Source organism: Macaca nemestrina, chromosome 5, assembly GCF_043159975.1.
Source record: "Macaca nemestrina isolate mMacNem1 chromosome 5, mMacNem.hap1, whole genome shotgun sequence".
NCBI classification, from domain to species: Eukaryota; Metazoa; Chordata; class Mammalia; order Primates; family Cercopithecidae; genus Macaca; species Macaca nemestrina.
Window position 1 is genome coordinate 155,702,917 of NC_092129.1, and position 18,107 is coordinate 155,721,023.

Sequence of the window (18,107 nt, forward strand, 5' to 3'; positions counted from 1 at the left end):
TGAAATCTCTCCCTCTCTCTTTCTGAAACAATTTATAACTCACTAAAAAGTTGAAAAAATAGAAATAATACAAAAATACCCTTCTATCTTTTACTTGGATTTAGATATTAATATTTTACCCCATTTGCCTTATCATTTGCTGCTTCTCGCTCCTGTACGTTGCTTACATCACGTCCATTTCCTTTACTAAGTATTTTACCATATACCCAGAGTACTATTAGGAACTTTTGTAAATATAACATTGATACAATAGCTGTATTTAATCTACAGTCTGCATTTCAAGTTGACCAATTGACTTGATGTTTTCCTCTCATACAGGATCTAGTCTAGGGTCAGGCGTTGCATTTAGTTGTCATATCTTTTTTAGTCTTCTTTAATGAAGAATATTTGCATAGTCTTTATTTTTTATGACATTGATATGTCATTTAAAAAATAGTGTTATTTTCATTTCTTTCTTTTTTTTTTTTCCGAGACAGAGTCTTGCCCTGTCGCCCAGCTGGAGTGCAATGGCGCGATCTTGGCTCACTGCAACCTCTGCTTCCCGGGTTCAAATGATTCTCCTGCCTCAGCCTCCTGAGTAGCTGGGATTACAGGTGCCCACCACTGCGTCTGGCTAATTTTTTTTTTGTATTTTCAGTAGAGACGGGTGTTTCACCATGTTGGCCAGGCTGGTCTCAAAGTCCTGACCTCGTGATCCGCCCTCCTTGGCCTCCTGAAGTGCTGGGATTTCAGGTGTGAGCCACCACCCGGGCCTCATTTCATTTTTAAAAATAGAATGTCTTTCACTGACTGATACTTTCTCATGACTAGGCTCAGGGTATATGTTATCCATTGGAATACTAAATAATCTTGCATGCTTATATATTTTTCAGCCATTGGTCTGTACTTTCTGGTTCTTGCTTTAAAAAAATCTTCCCAACAAAGTCTCTTGATAGTACACTTTTTGTGACATTTCTGGTCTCACAAAGGATTAAGGAATTCTTTAGAGGTCACTCAAAACAAAAATAAGTGAATATTTTCTGAGAGCTAAAGTGACTTAGAAACACCTGGAGCCCAGGTCAGGGCAGTGAGTAGTCAAAGCCGTAACTGTTGGAACTCTGCCTAAAGTTCCTGGAAGTTAGAACAGTTGGGAGCAAGAACTGCTGGAAGCCAACCTGGACCAACAGAGGAGTGGGTTTAACCTGAAATCAGATACCAGTAGAAATACTACAACTGTGAGGATGAATATTTAATATCAGAAAAGCAGAGAGGTGGAGGAGCTGAGCCTGACACTCTTGTTATGGGGCAAAACCTGTAGTGAGACCAAGTGGTTCAGGGTCAAGTTTGTCCCCTAGCTCCTGGCAGAAGTAGAAATACATCCTCCCTGAAAGAAAACTTCCCCGAGTTAGGCCTGCAGAACGCTCTTATGTTAAGATCACAAAATAAGGTTAATAATAAAGATTACTACAAACCTAAGAAGGTAAATTACTATGCTTGAGACTCAACAGATACAAAAAAGTCATGTTGAAACCTAAAGAACTGTAGATGTTAAATTTTAAGATACAAAATGTATAATAGCTATGTATGACATATATCAATAAATTAAGGATATGATTACAAATGGAAGTATGCAAAAGAGTGAGTAAAATTATGTAAAAATGTAGATTCAATAAATAAAGACACAATAGTTAAAAAAAGATTTTTGTTTTTTGAGACAGAGTCTCGCTCTGTTAGCCAGACTGGGTGTAGTGGCACGATATCCACTCACTAAAACCTCTGCCTCCTGGGCTCAAGCAATTCTCCTGCCTCAGCCTCCCGAGTAGCTGGGATTACAGGGGTGTGCCACCACGCCCGGCTAATTTTTGTAGTTTTAGTAGAGACGGGGTTTCACCATGTTGGCCAGGCTGGTCTTGAACTCCTGACCTCATGTAATCCACCAGCTTCGGCCTCCCAAAGTGCTGGGATTATAGGCGTGAACCACTGTGCCCGGCCAAAAATAATTCCTAATGGACAAGGCTAAATAGCATATTAGCTACAACTGGGGAAGGAATTACTAAGCTGAAAGATAAAGACAAAACATTAACCCAGAATACAGCAAAAATGGTTAAGAACATGGAACATATGAAGCAAGCTGAGATAGGTAAACATGACTGCGAATTATTTGCATCTCCTCCCATCAGAAGGTGGAGCCAAATCTTATTCCCCTAACCCTGGAATGTGGGCTGCCTTTGTGATCTGCTTTGACCATTGGAACACAGTGGCAGTGATGCTGTGTTACTTCTAAGTGCAGGTCTCAAGAAAGCTTGCAGCTTCAGTTCTCAACATGTTGGGACACTATCACTGTCTAAGAAAGCTGGGCAGTCCTGTTGGGGAGATCACATGAAGGAAAACTGATGAACTCCAGAAAATAGCCCTTGCCAAGTATCAGACATCCAGGCATTAAGGGCATCCAGGAGCAGCAAGTCCCAGCTGACCTGCCAACTCACATTAATTTGTAAATCCAGCTGATTTCACAAGGAGATGAGATGATACATTTCACCTGAGTTCTATGTTGTTTTAAGCCACCAGGTTTGGAGTACTTTATTACACAGCCACAGAAAACTGATTTAAAAAAAACAATAATGGAAATAGAAGATTATGTGAAAATTCTGAAGTATACACGATTAGAGTTCAGGAATAAAAGAAGAGAAAAAAATGTAAGTGAGGTAATATTTAGATATAATATACCTGGAAAATTTCCCAAATTGGAGAGAGAATTTTCACTTAGAGAGTCAGAAAGCAAATATGTCACAAGCAAGTTAAAGAGAAACAACTATAACTACACACCTCATACTGAAACTATGTTATACCAAACATAAGAGGATATCTCAAATCAGCCAGAGAGAATGTATAGATTTTCTGCAAAGAAAGAACAATTAGAATGTTAACAAGCATCTTCATGGTAAAATCCAGGAAACAATAAAATATATTTTGGAAATACTGAAATAAAATAATTGCCAATCTAGCCTTGTGTACCCATCAAAGTAAACTTTAAGGATGAGAAAGTGTTTAAAATTTTATTTAAAAATGTATTTTTGGTGCCTATAAATGGATAGATCCCAAAGTAGCAGCAATACAGAGTATTTAATATTATTTTAATATTTTCTTTTACTCAGCAGTCCACCTTTGTGATTTGCTTTCCATAAATTAAAGCAACAATACTCCAAGTTCAATTTGAGTTTATTGAATACTTTATTTCCATTCAGAGTTTAGTAATTACGTTATTCTGTCACCAACGATAATCAAATGGCCTACCGAAGTAGCAAAAATCATAAAGCTATTATAAGCCAAGTCAATGGAATTTATAAAGTTAATATAAAACAGTGACTAGACTAATACATATATGAATTGGGCCCTACTAGACACATGCCAAAATCATAAGCTTTATTTAAAGAATGAGGTATTAGGGCAGAGAAGAAAGAGAGGTCATTATCATCAAAAATTATTAGAAAGATTTAGGCAAAAAGAGGCTGGGCACTGTGGCTCACGCCTGTAATCCCAGAACTTTGGGAGGCCGAGGTGGGCAGATCACCTGAACTCAGGAGTTTTGAGACCAGCCTGGCCAACACGGTGAAACACTGTCTCTACTAAAAACACAAAACTAGGTGGGTGTAGTGGTGAGCACCTGTAGTCCCAGTTACTCAGAAGGCTAAGGCAGGAGAATCACTTGAACCCGGGACGCTGAGGTTTCAGTGAGCTGAGATCATGCCACTGCACTCCAGCCTGGGTGACAGAGCAAGATTCTGTGTCAAAAACAAAACAAAACATCACTATTTAAGTGTCATGAATTATCATCATCATATGTAAGAAAAGATAACCCATCAGAAAAAAATAAATAAAAATTAAATTAAATTAAAAAATAAACCAAAGGACCTATACAGGTCAAACTTTCAGTGAGTCTCTCTTTCTTCTTCACAGGCATTATATGCACTATCAGCATAGCCATAGTTCCCATAGCTGCCAGAAGGTACTCCTTCACTCAGGCCTGCATGCCTCATTATGTCAGAAGAGAGAGAGAAATGGAGAGCATAGAGGGGTGGGTGAGTAGGATAGAGCTAGAGGTCACCCAGATCGTGTCTTCAGTACCAGGGTCCCACAGAACAACGACTTTTCCCCCCTCAAACACTTCAACATCGGTGGAGCCTTAAGAGTGAGAGTTCTGTCTGGGCGCAGTGGCTCACGTCTGTAGTCCCATCACTTCGGGAGGCTGAGGCGAGCGGATCACTTGAGGTCAGAAGTTTGAGACCAGCCTAGCCAACAAGGCAAAATCCCATCTCCACTAAAAATACACACACACGAATTAGCCAGGTGTGGTGGTACATGCCTGTAGTTCCAGCAACTTGGGAGGCTAAGGTGAGAGGATCATTTGAGCCTGAGAGGCGTAGGCTGCAGTGAACTGAGATCCCACCACTGCAGTTCAGCGTGGGCGACAGAGCAAGACCCTGTCCCCCTCCTCCTCTCGAAACAAGAGTGAGAGTAATTTTGAATATCATTGACAAAAATGGGTAGTTGACAACTAATGCCTGCATTGAAAAAAGTTCTTCTAGTTTTGTTTATTAAAGCTTTCAAACTTACATAAAGTTAGAGAGAATGGTGGATTGACTTTCCATGCACACATCAACCAGGTTCAACAACAATTAGCATTTACTGTTCTTATTTCATTCATCCCTCCTTTTCTCCACTGAAGTATTTTAAGCTACTTCTAAGCACCATGTAATTCGATGTTTAAATACTTCGGTATATGTGTAAGAGAAAAGAACATTTTAAAAAATGGGCTTATGTTGTCAGGACCTCCTGAGGCTGTATCACAGAAAACAAAAAGAATGAACAAACAAAACCATAATTTTAATAACTTTATCACTTCTAAAATATTTAACTAAAATTCTTAATATTATCTAATACCTAGTCCAAGTTCAATTTTCCCAGTTATGCAAAATTTTTTTTATAGGTGAGTTGTTCGACTTATGATCCAAAGTAGGTTCATATATTGTTTCTGGGTGATAAATTTCTTAAAACTCTGTTTACTTTTTTACATTTTACTTTTTTGAGACACAGTCTCACTTTGTCACCCAGGCTGGAGTACAGTGGTGGGATCTCAGCTCACTGCAATCTCCTGGGCTAAAGCAATCCTCTAACCTCAGCCTCCCAAGTAGCTGCGACTACAGTCACACACCATCATGCCCGCCTAATTATTGTATTTTTAGTAATGATGGAGGTTTGCCATGTTGACCAGCCTGGTCTCGAACTCCTGGCCTCAAGTAGTCCGCCTGCCTTAGCTTCCCAAAGTTCTGGGATTACCGGCATGAGCCACCACTCCCCACCTACTGTTTTGATTTTCAATTCTCTAGTGACGTATGATGTTGAGAATCTATAAATAAGCTTAGCTGCCATCTTCTTTAGTGAAGTGTCCAGATCTTTTGCCTACATTTTAACTAGGTCGTTTGTTTTCTTGTTAAATTTTTGAGAGTTCTTGTACATTTTCTTTTCGTTCCCTTAACAGTGTATTTCACAGAGAAGTTTTAATTTTAATGAAATCCAACTTTTTTCTTTTTTCAGATGTTTTGCTTTTGGTGTTGTCTTTATAAACTAATTGCCAAAGCTAACACAACCTAGATTTTCTCCTATGTTATCTGCTAGAAATTCTATAGATTTGTGTTTTACATTTAGGTGTATAATCAATTTTTGGGTTAATTTTTATGAAAATGTTAAGGTCAATGTCTAAAGTCTTTTTTTTTAACATATGGATCTCCAATTGTTTTATTAAAATTTGTTTTAAAAAAATCATGCTTTTCTCCAATGAATTGCTTTTGCTCCCTTGTCAAAGATAAGTTTACTATGGGTCTATTTCTGAATCTCACTTCTTCCCATTCATTTATTTTTCTATTTTGACAACTGTATTAGTATATTTTCACACTGCTGATAAAGACACACCCAAGACTGGGCAATTTACAAAAGAGAGAGGTCTACTGGACTTACAGTTCCATGTAGCTGGGGAGGCCTCACAATCATGGTGGAAGGTGAAAGGCATGTCTCACATGGTGGCAGACAAGAGAAGAGTTTGTGCAGGGAAACTTCCCTTTTTAAAACCATCAGATCTCATGAGACTTGTTCACTATCATGAGAACAGCACGGAAAGACCTGCCCCCATGATTCAATTACCTCCCACAAGGTCCCTTTCACAACACGTGGGAATTCAAGATGAGATTTCAGTGGGGACACACCTAAACCATATCACCACACCACACTGTCCTGATTACTGTAATTTTGACATTGGGTAGTGTTAGTTTTTCAGCATTGTTCTTTTGCATGGTGTTGGCTATTCTGATTCTTTTGCCTTTCCATGTACATTTTGAGTTTGTTTGTTTTTTCTAAAACTAAGTATCTCACTGGGGTTTTGATTAGGATTGTGTTGAATCTATAGATCAAATGGAAATAACTGATGTCTTGACAATATTGAGTTTTCCTATCCATGAACATGGAATATCTCTCCATTTATTTGGATTCTCTGATCGCTTTAATCAGAGTTTTGCAGCTTTCCTCACATAGATCTTGTACATATCTGGTTAGATTTATATTTCAGTATCCTGTTTCTTTTTTGTTTTCTTTTCTGTTTCTTCGTTTCTTCTTTTGGTGCTAATATAAATAGTGTTGCTTTCTTAATTTCAAATTCCAAATGAGTATTGTTAGTATGTAGAAAAGGAATTGAATTTTATATATTAACCTTGTATCTTGCAACCTTGCTATAATTACTTTCTGCTTTTCTTTTCTTTTCTTTTCTTTTCTTTTCTTTTCTTTTCTTTTCTTTTCTTTTCTTTTCTTTTCTTTTCTTTTCTTTTCGACAAAGTCTCACTCTGTCACCCAGGCTGGAGTGCAGTGGTGTGATCTCGGCTCACTGCAACCTCCACCTCCTGGGTTCAAGCGATTTTCGTGCCTCAGCCTCACGAGTAGCTGGGATTACAAGCGCGCACCACCGCACTCAGCTAATGGTTTTTTTGTTTTGTTTTTTGTTTGTTTGTTTGTTTTAGTAGAAACAGGGTTTCACCATGTTGGCCAGGTTGGTCTCAAACTCCTGACCTCAAGTGATACACCCACCTCGGACTGGAAAATCATAACTGGCTTCATTTAAATAGATAACTACGATTGTTTGAATCATTAAATAAACAAATCTTTAGTCCTCTAACCCAGGGATCACAGGTCAGTTTCCCATGATGGGTAGTTGTATGGTGAGGATGGAGATATGAAATTTGGTAGAGGAACTTGATGGGGAGAGAAGACAGTCCCTTCTGCCTAAACAGAAGTAAAGGTTTCAAAGGAAGGAAAAACAAAACAAAACAACAACAACAACAACAACAAAACCCAGCATTCGGGCAAGAAATAATCTCCAATTTTTTCCACCAGATACAGAAAAGCCGAGAAGCCCTAGTGAGTAGATAGGTTCCTTGGTGCTGGGTTTATTTGAAATTGTCAAAGTCAGCTTTTTCCTGGATAGATAAAAATTATGGGATGAAGTTGGTGAAGTAGCCCGCCCAGGTCACATGGTGAGTGGGACAGAACTCCGACCCAAGCTAGCTGGCTCCTGTTCTAGGAAAGATTTCCCGATCTGACCCTTTAAGTGTTGGTGGCAGCCAGGCTAAATCATCTTACGCAGTAACATTCCAAACTACTCTAGAACTTAAATGCTCACATCGGGGAGTCTTTCTACTTTTTTTTCCAACCCTGTTTTGACCCATTGCTGCATATCGCAGCAATGCAATAATTCCAAACCCCAGAGAAAGAATAAGAGAGAGATGAAAGCATCTCCTTGCTGTCTGGCATATTTCAGAAGCAAAAACGTATAAGGCAATCACAGAGCCGGTTTGTTGCTCGTTGTAGTTTATTTACTAATTTCTGGCACCTACCAGAAAACAGGAATCCCTGGAGATGTTCTTATCAGGAGAAGGAATAATCCCGTCCCTCCAAAGGGAGAACCCAGAGTAGCTGGCTGGAGCCAGGTCAGTAAATCAGGGTTCAAATCCTATGTCCATTCCTTCCGGTGTTCAGCAAGGATCTACGTGTTTAACACCTACGCGTACTGCTTTTATCTGTTGTTTGATATGTGCCGAGTAACTGAACCACTCTAGGTGTCATTTATCACTTTTGTGGTTGCTGCGAAATGTACCTAAAAATACTCGATTCTGAGTGTGGTTGTAAGGACTGAATCAGGATTAAGCCAGAAAAAAAAATTAAATAAATAAATATAGCATTATTACAGGACTAACTGTGCGGAGGAAGAAAATGACTTTGCCACGCTTAACATGTGACGAGGTGGCCGAGTGGTTAAGGCGATGGACTGCTAATCCATTGTGCTCTGCACGCGTGGGTTCGAATCCCATCCTCGTCGTTTCGTGAGGTTTTATTTAACCCTCTAAAAAGATGGGTCTGAATGCTGTATAGTTAGCGTTTATCTTTGGTAGATTAATTCGCCAAGAAACCGAGTAAATTACTAAATGTATCTTAACTGGCCTCTGCTAATTTTCGGTTCTGAGTATAAGATTCTCTCAATCTTGGCGACTATTCCTTGTCAGCAACACTGATCATACTTGTAAGTTAAATTAGCCAGTTGAGACACCACTTTGGGTAGTGTTTACTTTTCCCTCCAGATGGTAACCTTCTTAAGGGCGAGAAATATTTATGTTCTCCATAGAGTTTCCAGTTCTTCTGAGAGAGCAACTGAATAATTAATTGAGGGCTACAGAAAAATACGGTTAATAAACTTAAAGTAAATGATAAAAATCATCCACATAAATATGTACAACAAATTATTGATACTATGTTTTGCAGGTATTTTCAGCCTAAGTTTAACTGAAATTTTTACTGTTTGCTAACTTTAAAGTGCCCATCCCCAACAAAATACTTAACCATTATTGTCTGCAGATCTCTAGCTTTCAGGAGGATTTGTCTCTGCTTAGAGATGCCACAAAGCTGAAAAATATACTCCATACAACATTCCCAGTTAGATCTAAAGATGCCTCCATAAACAAGACAGAGAGGAATGTCCATATTGAACAGTTTCTACTTGTGATTTCCATCGTGGGCCTTCGGAGAAAAAAAAATATAGTTTTTATTTTATTTATGTTATTTAAGGTTTTGAATAGGCACTGCATTCACATGATTTCAAAAGTATAAAGCTTTATAAAATCTTGCACCCACCCTTATTTCCCAACCATCTTATTACATTCTTTACTGATAACCACTGTTGTTAATTTTTCCAGGATTATACTAAGCACATATGAATATATATTACATAAAATATATATTTCTATTTTTGTCTCAAAAAAATCACAAATGACAACATACTATGAACATTATTCCTTATCCTGCCCCATTTCCCTAACCAATATATCTTGGAGAGCTTTCCCTATCATCAAAAAAGTGAAAACTTATTCTTTTTTAAGGATGCATTGTATCCCAATGCATACATTACCACATATTATTTAACCAGTTCTCTATTGGACAATTTGGGTTTTCTGTATCTTTTGCTATTATAAACTATGTTGCAACAAATAACTTTATATATACATACATAAAATTTTGAATGTATATATCTGTAATACTGCAATATAAATTTTTAGAAGTGAGTTTGCTGTGTCTTAGGATACACGAATGTAAAATATTTATAGATATTGCCATATGGCCCTCCAAAAGGATTTTATTAGTCTACACTCTCCCCCAGTAATGATTAAAATTCTTGTTCCTCTCACCCTCCTCTGGGCTGTTACATCAGAATGACCCAAAGTGTTTGTTATGAATGAAGAATTCTGGGCCTCGATCATGATCTATTGCATTATAACCTCAGTGGCGGGGCGATTGGCGGGGGTGTGGTGTTCCTGAATCTATGATTTAACCAAGTATTCAGATGTTTCCTATGTTGGTCTTCAGGCTTGTACATGGCTGAAGTATCTACATGTTATATCCATTCATCTATAATTTTCTTTCTCTCTTTTTTTTTTTTCTTTTTGAGACTGAGTTTTGCTCTATCACCCAGGCTGAAGTGCAGTGGCGTGATCTCTGTGATCTCTGCTCACTGCAGCCTCCACCTCCCAGACTCAAGCAATCCTCCCACCATGTTGCCCAATCTGGTCTTGAACTCCTAGGCTTGATCTGCCCCCCTCAGCCTCTCAAAGTGCTGGGATTGCAGGCGAGGGATTACCGCTCCTGGCCAGATTCTGTCTTTGATGTTTCCAGGTACACATCTCATAACTTTGACAGGTTTTTGTTTTTTTTTTTTTAATTTAATTTTACTTTTAAAATTTTGTCTATAGCCACCCTACTGTGCAGATCTCCAAACATTCCTCTTGTCTATCTGAAACTTCGTAACACTTTGACTAACCACGCCATTCCTTCCCCAACTCCTACCCCATCCTATAACATCTGGTAACCATTATTCTAATCTCTCTATTTCTATGAGGTCAATCTTTTTTTTTTTTTTTTTTTTTTTTTTTTTTTAAGATTCCACATATAAGTGAGATGATGAAGTATTTGTCTTTTTGGGTCTGGCTATTTCTCTCAGCATAATGTCCTCCAGGTTCATCCACATTGTGAAAAATGACAGAATTTTTTTCTTTTTAAAGTCTGAATAGTATTTCATTGTATATACAGCTTTTCTTCTTCTTCTTCTTCTTTTTTTTTTTTTTGAGTTTTGCTCTTGTCGCCCAGGCTGGAGTGCAATGGCGCAATCTCAGCTCACTGCAACCTCCGTCCCCCAGGTTCAAGCGATTCTCCTGCCTCAGCTTCCCAAACAGCTGGGATTACAAGCATGCGCCATCATGCCCGGCTAATTTTTGCATTTTTAGTAGAAATGGGGTTTCACACCATTGGCCAGGCTGGTCTCAAACTGCTGATCTCAGATGATCCACCCCCCTCGGCCTCCCAAAATGCTGGAATTACAAGTGTGAGCCACTGCGCCTGGCCTAGCACATTTTCTTTATATATCCCTCTGATGATGGACACTTAGGTTGATTCCATATCTTGGCTATTATGAATAATGTTAATACTGCAATTAACATGAGAGTACAGATATTTCTTTGATATATTGATTTCAATTCCTTTGGATATATTCCTAGATGTGGGACTGCTGGCTCATAAGATAATTTTATTTTTATTTTTTGAGGTATCTATGTACTATTTTCCATAATGATTGTACTACTTTACATTTTCACCAACAATGTACAAAAGTTGCCTTTTCTCCATGGCCTTGTCAATGCTTGTTATCATCTTTCATCTTTTTGATAAAAGCTGGCATTTATCAAAAAGATTTTGTCAAAAAGATGAAAGATTGTTACAGGTGTGGTGGGTCATGCCTGTAATCCCAGCACCTTGGGAGGCCGAGGTGGAAGGATCGCTTGAGCCCAGGAGTTCCAACCCAAGTGTTTGAGAGCAGCCTGGGTAACATAGGGGGGTCCCCGTCTCTACAAAATAAATAAAAATCAGCGGGGCGTGGTGGCGCATACTTGTGGTCTCAGCTAATTGGGAAGCCGAGGCAAGGGGATTGTTTGAGCCCAGGAGGTTGAGGTTGCAGTGAGCCGTGATCTTGCCACTTCACTCCAGCCTGGGCGACAGAGCCAGGCTTGGTCTCAAAACAAAAAGCAAAACAAAGCAAAAAGCAAAACAAAAAAATGTTATTTATTTATTCATTTTTTGAGATGATGTCTCACTCTTGTCCCCTAGGCTGGAGTGCATCTCTGCTCACTGCAACCTCCACCTCCCGGGTTCAAGCGATTCTCATGCCTCAGCCTCCCGAGTAGGTGGGATTACAGGTGCGTACCACCAGGCCCGGCTAATTTTTGTATTTTTAATAGAGACGCGGTTTCACCATGGTGGCCAGGCTGGTCTCGAACCCCTGACCTCAGGTTATCCGCCCGCCTCAGCCTCCCGAAGTGCTGGGATTAGAGGCATGAGCCACCGCACCCGGCAAAAAAAAAAAAAAAAAAGTTATTCTAATGGGTGTGAAGTGATATTGTGGCTTTAATTTTCATTCCCTCAATGCTTAGTGATGCTGAGCATTTTTTTTTCATATGTATTGCCATTTGCATATCTTCTTTTGAGAAATGTCTGTTCAAGTCCTTTACCTATTTTGTGATCAGATTGATTGTTTTCTTGCCATTTAGATGTTTGAATTCCTTATATATTTTGGATATTAACGTTTTATTAGATATAAGGTTTGCAAATGTTTTCCCATTCTGTGGTTTGTCTCTTCACTTTGCTGTTTCCTTTGCAGTGCAGAAACTTCTTTTAGTTTGATGCAGTCCCATCTGTCTGCTTTAGCTTCTGTTGCTTGTGCTTCGGAGCCAAAAAAAAAAAAAAAAAAAAGAAAAAAAGAAAAAAAGTCTTTGCCCAGACAATGTCATGGAGCTTTTCCCTTATTTATTTATTTATTTATTTATTTATTTATTTATTTTCAGTATTAGGTTTATAGCTTCCAGTCTTGTATTTTAATCGATTTTAAGTTGATTTTTATATATGGTGTAAGATAAAAGTTTAATTTTATTCTTCTTCACGTGGATAACCAGTTTTCCCAGCACCATTTATTAAAGAGGCTGTCCTTTCTCCATTGTATGTTCTTGGCACCTGTGTCAAAAATCGATCAACAATAAATACATGGTTATTTCTGGGCTTTCTACTCTCTTTCAAAGGTCAGTGTGTCTGTTTTTATGTCAGTACCATGCTTTATTACAATCACTTTATAATAGATATAGTGAGTGTGATGCTTCCAGCTTTATTTTGCTCGTTTTGTCTATTTGAGGTCTTTTGTTGTTCCATACAAATTTAAGAATTGTTTTTACTATTCGTGTAAAATATGACATTGGAATTTTGACAAGGATTGCATTGAATCTGTAGATAGCTTTGGGTAGACATTTTGATGATATTAATTCTTTCATGAACATGGAATATTTTCCATTTATTTGTGTTTTTGTCATTTTATCAGAGTTTTATAGTTTTCAGTGTACAGGTCTTTCATCTCTTTTGTTAAATTTACACTTAAATATTTTATTTTATTTTTGTTGCTATTGTAAATGGGATTGTTTTCTTAATTTCCTTTTCAGATACTTCATCATTATATAGAAATGCTACTGATTGTTTAATGTTGATTTTGTATCCTGCAGCTTTAATGAATTTATCAGTTCTAACTTTTCTGTAACATCTTTAGGGTTTTATATTTGCTGATCATGTCATCAGCAAATGGAGTTAATTTCAATTCCTTTCCTATTAGGATGACTTTTATGTCTTTCTCTTATCTAATTGCTCTGGCTAGGACTCCCAGTACCATGTTAAAAAGAAATGTTGGGAGTGTGCCTCCTTGTCTTGTCCCTAATCTTAGAGGAAAGGCATTTAACTTTTCACCATTAAGTATGATGTTAGCTCTGGGTTTGTCATATGTGGCCTTTATTGTGTTGAGGTACATTCCCTATAAAACTAACCTTTTGAGAATTTTTAAGACGAAAGGGTGTTGAATTTTGTCAAATACTTTTTCTGTATCTATGGATATAATCACATGGTTTTTATCCTTCATTTTTGTTAATGTGGTATAACACATTTTTTGATATGGACAGATTTTAAAGTCTGTTTTTATTTCCTCAGGAAATTCTGAACACATTATCTCTGGGCAGCTGATCATATTCTCAATCCTTAGGTAGATCTCTTATTTGGAAAAGAAGTTTTCCCAGGATATGCCTATACATTCTTTGATGAAACTGTCAAAGAAAAATTATACCAGATGGAGTTAAATAGGCAAGGAAGACTTTATTCCAGACAATTGCAATTGGGGAGAGAGATTAAGTAAACTCAAATCCAGATACATCAGGGACATCTGGGGATCTATAGCCAGTAGTAAGGGTAAGACAACCATTTGATAGAAAATGACAATGAGGAACTTGTTTAGATATCAAGGGCGGAAAAACAGAAACTTGATAGGATTTTGAGGTGAGGAATTCTTACTGAATTGGCTTAGCAGGATTCTTGCTAAAACTAGGCTCAACTGGATTATTTGCTGAAATGGGGCTGGACAAGCCAAGGATGGGACCTAGTTGAGAGGAGGGCTCAGAGGAACCTAAGTAAAGTTTGCTCAAGGATGGAGTTTTTATAAACACCCACAGGAATTTCCTCAGATTCCTAAAGGAATTGGAGACCCAAAGAACATGGAAGCCACCAGGGGGAGAATCTACATATGCTCCCAGCCTATCCCAGTGTGGGTGACTGCTTCTGCCTCCTCACAGCAGCTGCTCCTTGGTCTTCTGTTCAGTTCTGGGTCACGTTGTGCAGGCACCATCTCCAATCAGGTCTTGTCCATTACCTTAATTTAGAGGCTTGGGATAAAGTCTGAGTTACTGGTTTGAGCTAGGATAAGTGGATGCTTGATGATGGATGTGATCATAATGAATATGCACAGTACCACAGGCTGGCTATGGTGGTGGGTGGAAGGATGGCTGGGCTTATAAGCATCCCAAACAGGTAGAAGAGGCTGTTAGGCCATTAGGAAAAGGGAGAACACTTTGGGTGAGATCTCATCACACTAGCATGAACAAAGTGGAAAGAAGGTGGGGCCACACTAGCTAAGGCAACACCACAAGAAAATGTTATTTCCCTTTGCAATTAGCACCACTACAGACCATATGAAGTACAATCAAGCACACATAATGGGAACCATAATAATGCTTTCATAAATTTTGTAAACTTAGTTACAGAGTCTCTGTGTAACCAATGGTAATTCATAGTATGAGCTAATTAATTATTAATGGTTTAATGGACTTGGTGAAAGTAGGATTTGACTTGGTTTTTAGGTATGTATGAGAAAATCAAAATGTCGAAGTAAGAAATCTGAAAATAAAGAATTGGATTTAAAGGTTGCCTTTACATCATAGAAGAGATTAATTTGTATGAAACATAAATACTTGTTTCTAATTTAGTTCTTGTCCTCTCTGTCCTCTAGGGCACATATTTCCCTCACCTTGCCACCTCACATTTCCCACCTCATTCTAACAGCTAAATGAGTGTCCATCAGGAATTTTCCGGACCTTCCAGGTTTCATCAACTCTATCTCCAATTCTATCCTGGTCTACACACAGAGTTCGGGGAGGCGAGATAGCGGGTACATTTTCTGTTCTTGACCTTCAGCTCCAAGGGACTGTTTCCCGGGTGCTTCGGACCGAGTGTTTGGTAGTGTCTGGGGAGGACTCGGTCAGGGAGTCCCCTCCTTTCACCCTGGCACTAGGAGCTGAAGAGGCGAGATGCCAGGCGAACGGCCGAAGGCAGAGGTCGTTTTACCCCCATCTCCCTTGTCTCCCACACAAGTTGTAGGACCCCTCCACCGTGTGTAGTCCTGAATTGGGAATGCCAGCTCCCGGCGCGGCGAGGCCAGGGTCCGGTCCCGAGGTGAGTTTTTCTCTCCGGCTGGAAGGCCTGACGCCGTGCATACCAGGGACCCGAGCCCTCCGGGGCTGCTGGCTTTGAAAGGATTTCCAGACGTTGCAGTCGGGGTGAGCGGTGAGACTAAGGACAGGCGACTACAGAAAGCAGATGAGGGTGAATTGTGTCATCGAGATGGGGGATGGGGAAAAGGGGCGAGAAGTAACCCGGGGCGCGAGGTCCACAGCAAAAAAAAAAACCAAAAAAACAAAACAAAACAGAAAAAACCACGCCTGAGACCAAGGCTCAGCTACTTTACACGCAGGACTTAGTTGTGGCAGCGAGGAGAGCTTCGAACACTAGGAAATTTTGAGGAAGCGTTTGTCTCCATCAGAGGAATTGGGTTTCCACGTTGCTGCTGAAGGTTTTCATAAGTCAGTCGGAGCAGCATCTTTCTCTTTGTCTCCAAACCAGTGAATTTGATATGCTTTGAAAGCATTCTTCTAGACTAAGGCTCTTGGTACTTGTGTTTGGATAGAAGGGGAGAGTCCAATACCGTGCACGCGGCCACAAAGGCGTTTTCGAAGGGAATTCGATAGGAAGCGGGGGAACGAGTTTTTCTTACATTCAGAGGCCATCCAGGAACTGTAAAACGTTCACCTTTGAAAGGTCCCACCGAGATTCGAACTCGGATTGCTGGATTCAAAGTCCAGAGTGCTAACCATTACACCATGGGACCAACCACAAGAGTAGACTAGGTATATACAGTCGTGGTTAAATACCTCCTTGATAATAAACTTTCTAGTTGTTCCAATCCGGAAGAGTTAGGTCAGGCTTCAGTGAGACCACGCTGATAGGAAAGCTGTTTGTTGCTGGAGGAGTAACTGGCAAAATAAAATTCAGGGAGATCTGTGCACTCTTTCCTGCGCTTTTGTTAGCATAAATTAGCTTCCAGAAATCAACCGGGGCAGATTTGTGAGGTCTGAAACTTAACAATTTAGAAAATCCTCTTTAAGAAAAAGAATAGCTGTTATCAACATAAAATTGTGGGTACTCTAAGGCCTGTATGATGTAGCTGAGGGTAAGCTGGAGTAGGAAGAGGCAGCTGTCTTAACTAATTTTCATTATAATAGCATACTTTTGCAAATTTTACAAAATACGTTTCATACAGAGCAACCTCTTCCCAAGGCCTTGGAAAGCACAGTGCAAGGAAAGGATCTTAACACACTTTACCGAGACTCCTGATAAACATCTCTCTGGGGTGCAAATCTTTTAGCAATATCTATCAAAACAGTCTCTTCTACAGTCACTAAAAAGAATGGGATAGATACACCTAACGCATCTCGGCTTGGCAGTTTCTGGGGGAGGATTTAAATTTAAAACAAACAAAAAAGGCCAGTAACTTGCTGAATTGTAGTCTAGTATGATTCAAGTTTTACAAATTTTGAGTTATACTTGTGACTCAGTTATATTTGCACATAATAATATTGTACTCAATTTTATGTGTACATTTTAGAAATAGGTTGGAGGTACATACAACAGACTCTTGGTATGAATTTTTCTGAGAAATGGAACTGAGGATGAAGAAACTTCATTTTTTGCCATGTTGACTTTTTGAATATTTGACTTTTTAAATAAATGTCTATCACTGTTGTAGTACTTAAAAAATGCAAATCTACAAAACAAAACCAAAAAAAAAGAGTAAAGCTCGTCAGTAGAGGACTTAGAAGTCATGTTTACTCCATGTTAACTGCCTACTGTGCTCACCATGGCAGAGATCACTGCCTTGCAGAATGAGAAAAAGGTAGTAGAATCCCTGACTGCAAAGGTTAGTTAGGGGGGAAACACAAAAGATAAATTCAGCACGTTAATAGTGGCTGAGAAAATGATCCTTTCAGGGTTGGATGACACAGGCACACAGACAAACCTTTCATCCACAATTTCGTTAGGTTTAGCGATTTACTTAAGACCATCCATGGACCCTAAACATAAGTTTTTGTTTTGTTTTGTTTTTGTTTTTGTTTTTTAGAGATTTCTGAAAGAAATGTTCTGATTATTCAAAGCTTCTCTACTCAGAAATGCCAAAATGTGAGAAATCAACATAAGGACCAAAGCAGAAGGAAACAGAGAATGGAGAAGGGAACCAGGCAGCAATTCAACAAATATTCCTGGGGCATCTCTGCGCTACCAGAGGTATGGATGAACCCTGTGACTGCTTGAAGGGAATGTTCTGGTTACTCCACTCCAGTGATTCGCTAGGCGCTGATCCAGATTTTGGATCAAAACCGTCCAGATTTTATTAGATTTCTGGGACCAGTTTCCCCACAGTTGTTTAGTCACGGCTCTGTGCTCCGTGAATAAACAACTGAGGCTCATTCTCGGTGGGTCTTGGTTTTCCAATCCGTAAAACGGAAACAATAGACTAATTCTTACATTTCTTTTTAAGTCTGATTTAGGGTGAAAGGGAAAGGTGAAAGTGGCCCGAAATTAACGAGGAAAGGCGGGGGAGGAGCCTACAGATTCGCTGACGTGGTAGTCCTTAGGGATGCTCCTCTCCGTTTTGTTTCAGGTCGCTGCGGTGAGCAACGCGGGTCTGAGTGCCAGCGGTAGTTTATCGTGGTGACAGGAAAACACAGACAAGCAGCCTCTACGCCAGCACTACTCACACTGTGAAACTCTTTTCACTGGGATGCCAGATAACTAGGTAA

At 39.3% G+C, this 18,107-nt stretch overlaps 1 protein-coding gene and 2 non-coding genes across 5 annotated transcripts in view; 2 read left to right on the forward strand and 1 right to left on the reverse strand.

The window, feature by feature from the left end:
• Window positions 1-18,107, forward strand: part of LOC105491605 (SCAN domain containing 3) — a 61,830-nt gene that overhangs the window by 25,989 nt on the left and 17,734 nt on the right. For all 3 annotated transcript variants that reach the window (XM_071097416.1, XM_071097415.1, XM_011758131.3), the window contains 2 exons: window positions 17,429-17,592; window positions 17,969-18,103. The gene's annotated coding sequence lies outside the window, so the exon portion shown is untranslated. The remainder of the gene's footprint in view (window positions 1-17,428; window positions 17,593-17,968; window positions 18,104-18,107) is intronic.
• Window positions 8,317-8,398, forward strand: TRNAS-GCU (transfer RNA serine (anticodon GCU)). Its single transcript has one exon. It is a non-coding gene; the product is annotated as a tRNA-Ser (tRNA).
• Window positions 16,067-16,138, reverse strand: TRNAQ-UUG (transfer RNA glutamine (anticodon UUG)). Its single transcript has one exon. It is a non-coding gene; the product is annotated as a tRNA-Gln (tRNA).